Source organism: Micromys minutus (assembly GCF_963924665.1).
Source record: "Micromys minutus genome assembly, chromosome: 22".
NCBI lineage: Eukaryota > Metazoa > Chordata > Mammalia > Rodentia > Muridae > Micromys > Micromys minutus.
Window position 1 is genome coordinate 45,628,698 of NC_137957.1, and position 9,035 is coordinate 45,637,732.

The 9,035-nt window shown below is 43.5% G+C and overlaps 1 pseudogene across 1 annotated transcript; it reads left to right on the forward strand.

Moving 5' to 3' along the window:
- The first annotated feature begins 357 nt into the window (after positions 1-357).
- On the forward strand, positions 358-2,170 carry LOC308434944 (small ribosomal subunit protein uS13-like; annotated as a pseudogene). The gene is made up of 2 exons: positions 358-457; positions 1,706-2,170. The product of its transcript is annotated as a small ribosomal subunit protein uS13-like (transcript).
- Positions 2,171-9,035: the final 6,865 nt, after the last annotated feature.

Below are 9,035 nucleotides of genomic sequence, written 5' to 3' on the forward strand. Positions count from 1 at the left end.
GGCCGAGGTTCCAGGGGTTCTAACATCCTTCTCAGCACATGGTAGTGTCCGTATTGTTTCTAGTTTTAGCTCTCATCACACAGGTGAGGTGGCTTAAGTTTTCAAATAAAACTCTTGATGAGGAATAATTTGATTTATAAGGAAATGGCATTGCAGACCCTGTACTTAATTCCTACCCACATTAACCTATTATGCTTTGGGGAGCTAAGGAATGGAGAGCCATTTCTTCATTAACTAAACTCCAGCCTTGGTGTAGACCTTACCTGCCCTTCCACCTGGGTCCTCTGTCTGCTTGCATTCAGGTGTCATGCGCCCACTCTCCCCAGGCCTATGGAAACGTGTGGCTTCCATCGTTCCATGGTGTTGAGAAACATCGGCAAGGCTTTGCTGCAGCACCTCCCATCGTCTGCATCTGTCTCATGGTTTGCTCAAGAGTTGGGAAAAGAGTATCTCAGAGGTGAGGTGTTGATCTCACTACACTGCAAGCAAGGCAACCACGATGACATCACTGGATTACGGAACACTCCCATGGCTTTCCTGATTGAATTTCCTTCACCGCTTAAGCTCACTTTTCCCCGTTTCTTCACTAAAGACACGGGTTCTCCTATGCTATTCTGTAGTAGAAGGAAATCATGAAGTCTAGTTCATTCTTAAACGGAAGGAAAGGTGAATGTTTCGATCCCACTTCTTGGAGCTGGAGAATGTATATTTATTATTTATAATCATTCTGAGGGAAGATGAGTTTAATCTCATTCATTCATTCATCTCAGTATTTATACTTTGGATGATAATCCAACACACATTATTAATTAGTTAATTTTCACCAGCATTGGTCACTGGCGCTCTTCTAGGGTGGCCTTCTTCTGTCCATTTAATGTGCCATGGCCCATCCTCTTTTGAAAGCACTTTCTCACTTTCTGGAATTGAATAATAATCCAGGCTAGTGCTGTGTTGCTCCTGCCCAGTCTTAGAGTCAGCTTTTTCTCTAAGGGGCTCTGATTTCATTTGTTGGTGAACAATGTTACAAACCCAGGACCTCTGTGCTGGGTGTCTCATTGTGTCTTCAATCAGCCATTTGGACACTCTTTAATAAAGTCATTATCGGAGTCATTTCCATGTTGTCTGTCTGTCTGTCTGTCTGTCTATGTGTGGGAACTGTGTGTCCGTGTGTAAATCACCGGGTGTCCGTGGAGGTCAGAAGACAGCTTGCATGAATGGATTCTCTTATACCATCTGCGTCCTTAGGACTGAACTTCCTAAGGCTTGACAGCAAGCACCGGCAGCAGTTTTCTTCCTGTCTGTCTGTCTGTGTGTCTGTCTGTCTGTCTGTCTGTCTTCCTACTGGAATATCTACTTTTGTTCCCACTGTGGGTTACTCCTTAGCTATATGTTCCGAATTTGAGACCTTCACTGGGAGTATGTGCTGTAAATGTTTCTCACCAATCTCACCCCTCCCTACCGTCAGAGTCTGACAAGCAGGGTCTCTTCCATCTGGTCATTTCCTCCCTTCTGGATGTCTTGTAGGATCTTGTGTTACTTGTGAAAAGTTGCTCACTTTCACCTTTCATATTTAAGGCACAATACACTCAGAATTGATTTCTGACGTAGTGAATGGTACCGCCCTGACAGTGGGCTACCGTGAGTGGTACCACCCCTGAATGGGTGATCCTGGGACACAGAAAAAAAACAAGCTGGGCTTCCACAGGAAGCCTACACATTGTTGCTTGTGCCACCGCCGTGTCTCTAGTGACCCCTGAAATGTTCCAGCACATTTTGTGAGTGCTCAACACCAACAGGGATGGGCGGTGGAAAACAGCCTTCGCCATCACAGCCATTAAGGGTGTGGGGTGGAGATATGCTCACGTGGTGTTGAGGAAAGCAGACACTGACCTCACCAAGAGGGCTGGAGAACGCATGGAGGATGAGGTGGGGCGTGTGATCACCGTGACGCAGAACCCACGACAGTACAAATCCTGGGCTGGTTCTTGAACAGACAGAAGGATGAGAAAGATGGGAAGTGGAGTCATGTTCAGACAGCAAGCTGCGTGAGAACCTGGAGTGGCTGAAGAAACTTTGAACTCATAGGGGGATGAGACACTTCTGAGGCCAAGGTCAGGGAAAGACCACTAGCTGCAGGGGCCATACTGTGGGTGTATCTAAGAAGAAATGAGTCTCTGTGGCTTTGCTGTTAATAAATAGTTTATTACCCCCATGGAGGGGGTAAGCAAGCTGGGGAAATGATGGGGAACAAGCTATTAAACAGTGTTGCTCAGTGGTCTCTGCTTCATTTCCTGACTCCATAGTCCTGCCTTGACATCACTTGTTGATGGTGTATATTCTATAAGCCAAGTAAACCTTTTCCTCCCCAGGTTGGCTTTGGTCAGTGTCTTCACATGGCAATAGATGTCTTTCCATCACCCATGTTGACATCCTAAACAGCCCATCAATGGCAAATCCAAGGTCAAACTTTATTTTTCTGTGTGTTTCTGTTTGGTTCTCAGCCTTCTGTTTTGGGCAGCTTGCTTTAAGGAACTGGGTCTCTTCTTTTGGGATTGTGGTTCCTCCATACCTGACTGTGTTGAAAAACAAGAGCATTTTATTCTTTTCCTAGCTCTGTGAGAGACCGTGCTGGCTTAGAATCTGGATTCTGGGGTGGAGGCCCTCTGTTTAAGAATATCTTCTCCTTTGTTGTAAGAATGACGAACTCTGCTGAGCCAGCTTTTCATTTTGGTTTTCAGGGTTTTTTTTTCTTAGACATAGGACTACTTTATACCCAACTCAGCTTGCAAACGCATTCCTGGAGCCTGAGCTTGGGAACCTTTGGTTGGGACACAGTGAAGCCAGCAGGGAGGGGCTCTAGTGAACCCCCTGCTCAAAGGGTTCTTCAGTTCTTTCTGTTTGTCTTTCCATCCCCACAGCTCTCATGAATCCTTTTCATGTCTCAGAAAAACGGCTGTGGATGTCTGTAAGGAACCCATGTTAGGAGACTCTTGGCTTCTAAAGCATCACATTGGTGTACACTGCTCTAAATACTCCCCCTTAACTAAAAATGAGGGTTTCAAAGGGTGGTGGTGTTTATGCCTTTAATTCCAGCATTTGGGAGGCAGAGGTAGGAGATCTCTGTGAGTTTGAGGCCAGCCTGGTCTACAGAGTGAATTCCAGACAACTAGGGCTACACAGAGAAAGCCTGTATCAAAAACACTGAACCAAAAAAAAACAAGGATGAGGAAGAGGAGGAGGAGGAGGAGGAGGAGGAGGAGGATGAGGAGGAGGAAGAGGAGAAGGATGATAACAAAGAGTGAAAGTTGGTTAGAAAGCATGAAAGAGGTAAAGAACTAACACCAGAGGGTGAGTTTTAAAAATATTTGTTCAAGTCAGATTGATTTATTGAAGCCTACTTTATACATAGTGAAACTCATTCATTTGGGGACTTACAGGGCAAGGCTTCCTAACTGTGTCTAGTCATGTAGCCAGGGCCACAATGGACATACAGACCATTTCCATATTTGTAAAAACATGTCATTGACCTTGCACAGTTTGTCTCTCTCAGTTCTTTCTGCAACAAGGAGGTCTGTTGTTTGGGGTGGACCTGCCCCCCCTCAGAAGGCAACACTAATCTGCCCTAAATGTTTGGCTATGGGGAGAGATCTTTCTTTTAAATGAGAGCCCCAGGGCAAAGTGAGTTCAAATCTGATGAGGTTCTGGTTGGAGTGTCAGGAGACTAGACCTGGGTGTGGAAGAGGAGCTGACAGATCCTTCAGTTCAGGGATTGGAGGAGCTGGAACTGGGAATGGGTGAGAGGCTGGACAGAGGGTCAACATCAGAAAGCTGTACGCCAGAACTTAGCATCTAGCATGGAATCTGGGCCTTCTTTGGACTGAGGCCCTCCGTATTACCTCAGAAGTGGCTCCTGATGGAAGAGGTGCAGGTCTACATGCAAAAGAGCATACTGCTTCTAGCTGAAGCCTCGCTAGACAGGCTGATTGCCAGGTTGTTCTCAATCATGTGAGACAGTCCAGCCCGGAGACAGACAATTGCCTGTGCCCAACTGAGAGCCAACTGAGAGCTGGGCACTGCCTGCTGTGAGTCAGAGTTTCTCTCTTAGCAGCCTGCTCGGTTCACTAGCAAGACTTGGAGTCTTTGGAGGCTCGAGAACCAACTAATCCTTCAGAGTCCTTGGTAAAAGTCCCTCCTAGACTATGTAATATAAAATGTGTAATATAACATAACATGATAAGATATAATGTGATATATCATAGTATAATACAATGTAGCATATATAACATACATATAACATACCATAACACGATATATGTATATATACATATATAACACTATATATATATATATATAGTCTCCTCCCCAGCTTTACATCATTCCTTGTCAGAAGCTTCAAGAACTATTGAAATGATGTCTATCTCATTTCAGAAACCATCATGCAGGCTGCGTGTGCCGGGATGGGGGACACAGGAAAACCTACACTGCAGCTTCTTATTTCTTCACACCCTCTTCTGGCGTTAGTTATAGAAAGACCCACTGTGCCGAGCTCAGGGTCTGCGGCTGGGCAGAGGATGCGCATGCCCATAGGAACTAGGGTGGGAGAAGCAAAGGGCTCTTACCTTTGCAGAGGGGAGGGAGGGAGTGTGAGGAGAAGAGGCCCGTCCAGATGGAGAGATATTTGGTGGAGAGCTTCAGAATTAGTCACCTTTGTCCTTCTTCCATTTATCTACATAATCCAGGTCACATTGTATAACACTAAATTTGTGTATGTTTGAGGGATACAGCATGATGCTTTAAAAAGTTATTGTGTTTAAGGTGATGATGACTGTCATTATTATTACATTTATGAGTGTGTGTATACTAATAATTAATGTGGTCTGGGGATTGAAACTTTAGGTCATCAGGCTTGTTAGCAATCTCCTTCACCCATGAAGCCAGCTTGCTGGTCTCTACATAATGTTTTGAGAAATATGCTTATACATATATTCATATGTGCTTATGCTTCATATACACATATACATCATATACACATATGCATCTATACACTTATGCATAATGAACACATATGAATCATATACACATTATAACACATGCATCATATACACATATGCCTCATAGACATATATATATATCATATACACATATGCATCATATACACATATGCCTCATAGACATATATATCATATACACATATGCATCATGTACAAATATGCCTCATAGACATATATATAGCATATACACATATGCCTCATAGACATATATATCATATACATATATGCATCATATAAACATATGCATCAAGTACATATATGAATCATATACACATATGCCTCATATATATATCATATACACATATGCATCATGTACACATATGCATTATATACACATATGCATAGTGAAACTTGTACTGGTCAAGGAAGTGAGTACATCCAGCTCACAGTGTATGTAGTTACTTGTCTTGGTGAGAACACTTGGGGTGTATTTTTTCAGGAAACTTCCAGTGTACACTATTGTCACCTACTACTGAGCTCTCATAGTGGATCAGAACTGGACACAGACTCATCCCATGTACTTTGTCCAGCCTGACTGGTACCCTATCCTCACATCAGCACCTGGGAACCAGCACCCTACCCTGCACTCTCGCAGGCTTCACATTTGTTAGATTCACATGCGAATGGCATCATGGGATTTGTCTCTTTGGGTCTAGCTTATTCACTTAGCACAATGTCTCCAGGTTCAGCAACAGCCATTTCCTTTTAAGGTTGAGTAACGTTTTATCATTTATACCATGGATGAATTATCAGTTTATCTGTTGATGGATATTTAGGTTATTTTCAATTTTTTTCACTAGATAGCCAAGGCTAACCTAGCACTTGAATTATTTTTTTCTTTTGTGTCCTAAGTACAGCTCACACCTTGGCTACAGTGAAAAACCCAGTTATATATAAGGAACAACAGGCATCATAGAATATGCTGATTTTTTCCCTTTGACTATACCCCCAGAAGTAGGAATGCTGGGTCATAGGGTACTATTTTTAATTTTTTGAGAAAACATTACCCCTGTTCTCCTCAATGTCTCCATTAATTTACAGTCTCAGCAACAGTAACCATGATTCCCTTTCTTCCAAACGGCCTGAACCGTGTTTCCGAGTGGTTTTCATCTATATTTTCCTGATAAATGATTGTGAACATTTTTCTACAACCGTTAGCTGTTTCTGTGTCGTTTTTGGGAAAAGAGATGGTTTCTTTGCTACTTTTGATCATTCATTAATCAGATTTTATTTTCACTCAGTTGTTGAGTTTCTTGTTTGTTTGAGATATTAACCCATGATCAGATACATAGTTTGCAAATCTTTTCTCCTGCCAAACAGGCCCATTTTTTAAATTGTTGATTATTTCCCTTGCCTGGTAGAGGACTTTTATTTTAATTTAAACTTGAACAATCTTTTTGAGGCCAGGTCTTATGAATCCTTCTCCCTCTTCCTCTTCCTTTTTCTTTCCTCCTGTTCTCTCTCCTCTCATCCCCTCTCCCTCCAATCTGCTAAAACACAGCCTTATATAAGGAGACTGCGTCAGTCAGTTTTCCCCACTGAGACAAAACACCTGAGACAATCAGTCATAGAGAAGAAAATCAAGTTGGGTTTCAGAAGTTTTAATTCATAGTCACTTGGCTCTGTTACTTCGGGCCTAGGATAGCTGGGAAGGAGAGAGGGAGGGAGGGAGGAAAGGAAGGAGAGAGGGAGTGAGTGAGAAGGGGGGCTTCTGCTAGGACCTGCCTCTATCACTCAACACAGGCTGTTGGTCACGTCTTTCCCATATGGGCCACTGGGAGAACATTCCACATCCAAATTACATCAGCAACTTCACCAAGGGCATGGAATCAAGTCACTTTGGCCTTGTGTACTGCTCAGAAGCATGCCACAGGTTCCATCGTGTTTCAGGGCATTGTCCAGGGGAGGTCACCTTAGGGTGTGTCTGCTTTATAAGATCTGTTGCAACAATTCAACTCTGCCCTTACAGTACAAAGACAGCTATAGACAATCCATAAGCCTGAAACTGTACTTATAATAACAGGCTGAGGGCCAGCTTTGGCTAATGGACTTAAGTTTGCTAATGTCAGTTTTTACAACATAGCAAACTGTTAACCTCAGTGGGGAGACTTTTGTAAGGAATTGGTCACAACCTTGTAACATCCACTTAATTATAAATCTTGCTAATAGTCTCCCCCCAGAAGCTGTATTTTACTTGAGTAACTGACCGGTTTTGTCTCATGAACACTGATTTTAGATCACCAGTGAGGGCTGATGAGATAGTTCAACGGGCAAAGGCACCTGCTGTCAATTCTAATGACCCAAGTTCGATCCCTGGAACCCACACAATGGAAGCAGAAAATGGACTCCCTCAAGCCATCCTCTGACATTCACACATGCCCTACAGCACGTACACCAGCATGCATGCTGTGTACACATAGAATTCATTTTAAAAGTTATTGAAGTAAAACATCCCGGCAGAAACCATGTTGAGTGTCTACTTTACAGTTTGTTTGGGTTTTCTTCTTTACCTTGGCCAATAGGAAGCTCGGTGCCATCCAATGTTAAAGACTCTGTGGGGGGGGGGGTGTCTTTATTTTCTGTACATGATTTGTTTTAATTTTCTCCATATGATCTATTTTTTCAGTCTTGATTTCTCTTAAATACCGACAACTCAGTTACGGGCTTTTGCCACATCATGTATGTTTGTCTTAAATTTTCTCTGAATAAGACTGGGAAATATTTTTGTTTAATAATATTATTTTATGTGTATGAGCATTTTGGCCGCATGCATATCTGTGTACCACATGCATGCCTGGAGCCCATGAAGGCCAGAAAAGAGCACTGGGTTTCCTGGACCTGGAGATATAGACAGCTTCGAGTTGCTATGTGAGCGCTAGGAATTGAACCCAGGACTCCCTGCAAGAGTAGATGTTACTTCTAATACTGATCTATCTCCCCACCAGGAAAATGTTTAAACATTATTAAAGTACTGTCTTTTGGTCTATGTGAAGTAATGAATGTGAATAACCTCTATATTCTAATCAGAAAAAAATAAGTAGTTCAGTAGGAAAGCCTTCGAGTTCTCTCGTGATGATTTCCAATCTGTGGAAGATATATAGTTTGACCTTGGGGGAACACTGTTGGCTTCTTGTTAGCTCTGAGCTCATTCAAAGGCGAGGATGTGTGTGATCTCATGGTCATTGCACATTGTGCTGAGCTGCACCTGGGTAGGGCCTCTGCACTCATGAGATCACAGGCTGTGTCTCACAAGGGTGCTATTGTGCCCAGTGCCTCTGTGGTGACTTCATTGCTGGGCTGTCTCCTCCAAGCTCCCTTGTCGTCCAGAGAAGGCAGCTGTACAATGGTTCTTTGGTGAAATCATGCTACCCAGCTGCAGCTGTCAACCAGCCTTACTTGGAACGCTCTGGTCCTCTGTAGTCTTGTCGGGCCAGGTGACCCCAACGCTTGTATGGACAGTGGGTAGCCTTTATCAGCAGGAATGGTAGACCTTGGGTTTCTGAGCTCTTCTCCTGGTCATGAGATAGTCATTCCGAGGCCAAAAGGTCTTTGGCTGCTCTGCCCTGGTTCACGGCATGGATACTGTGGAGTGCTGAGATTGTCTTTGGGGTCTGTGTGAACTCTAGATGTGTGGGGGACCGAGTGAGGCATCTGTTAGTGTTCAGCGAGCACCAGAAACGACCTGCGGGAAACTGTTGCTGCTCTACTGCTCTTAGGAGGCATCCATTCCATCTGTCTCCAAGTTGTTCACACTATCTTAGATGCAGAGGCAACGCACAGGATGTTAATGTTATTCCCTAGAGCCAGACTGAGTTGCTCAAATCCTTTTATCCCACTCGTGAACGTGTACCCATGACCTGACTTCTCTGTTTTCTTATGTATAAAATAAGGACCAGAATGGACAGCAAATGCCCTTTTCTGGCCTTCATGGGCACCAGGCATGCATGTGGTACACAGATATGCATGTAGACAAAACGCCTATAC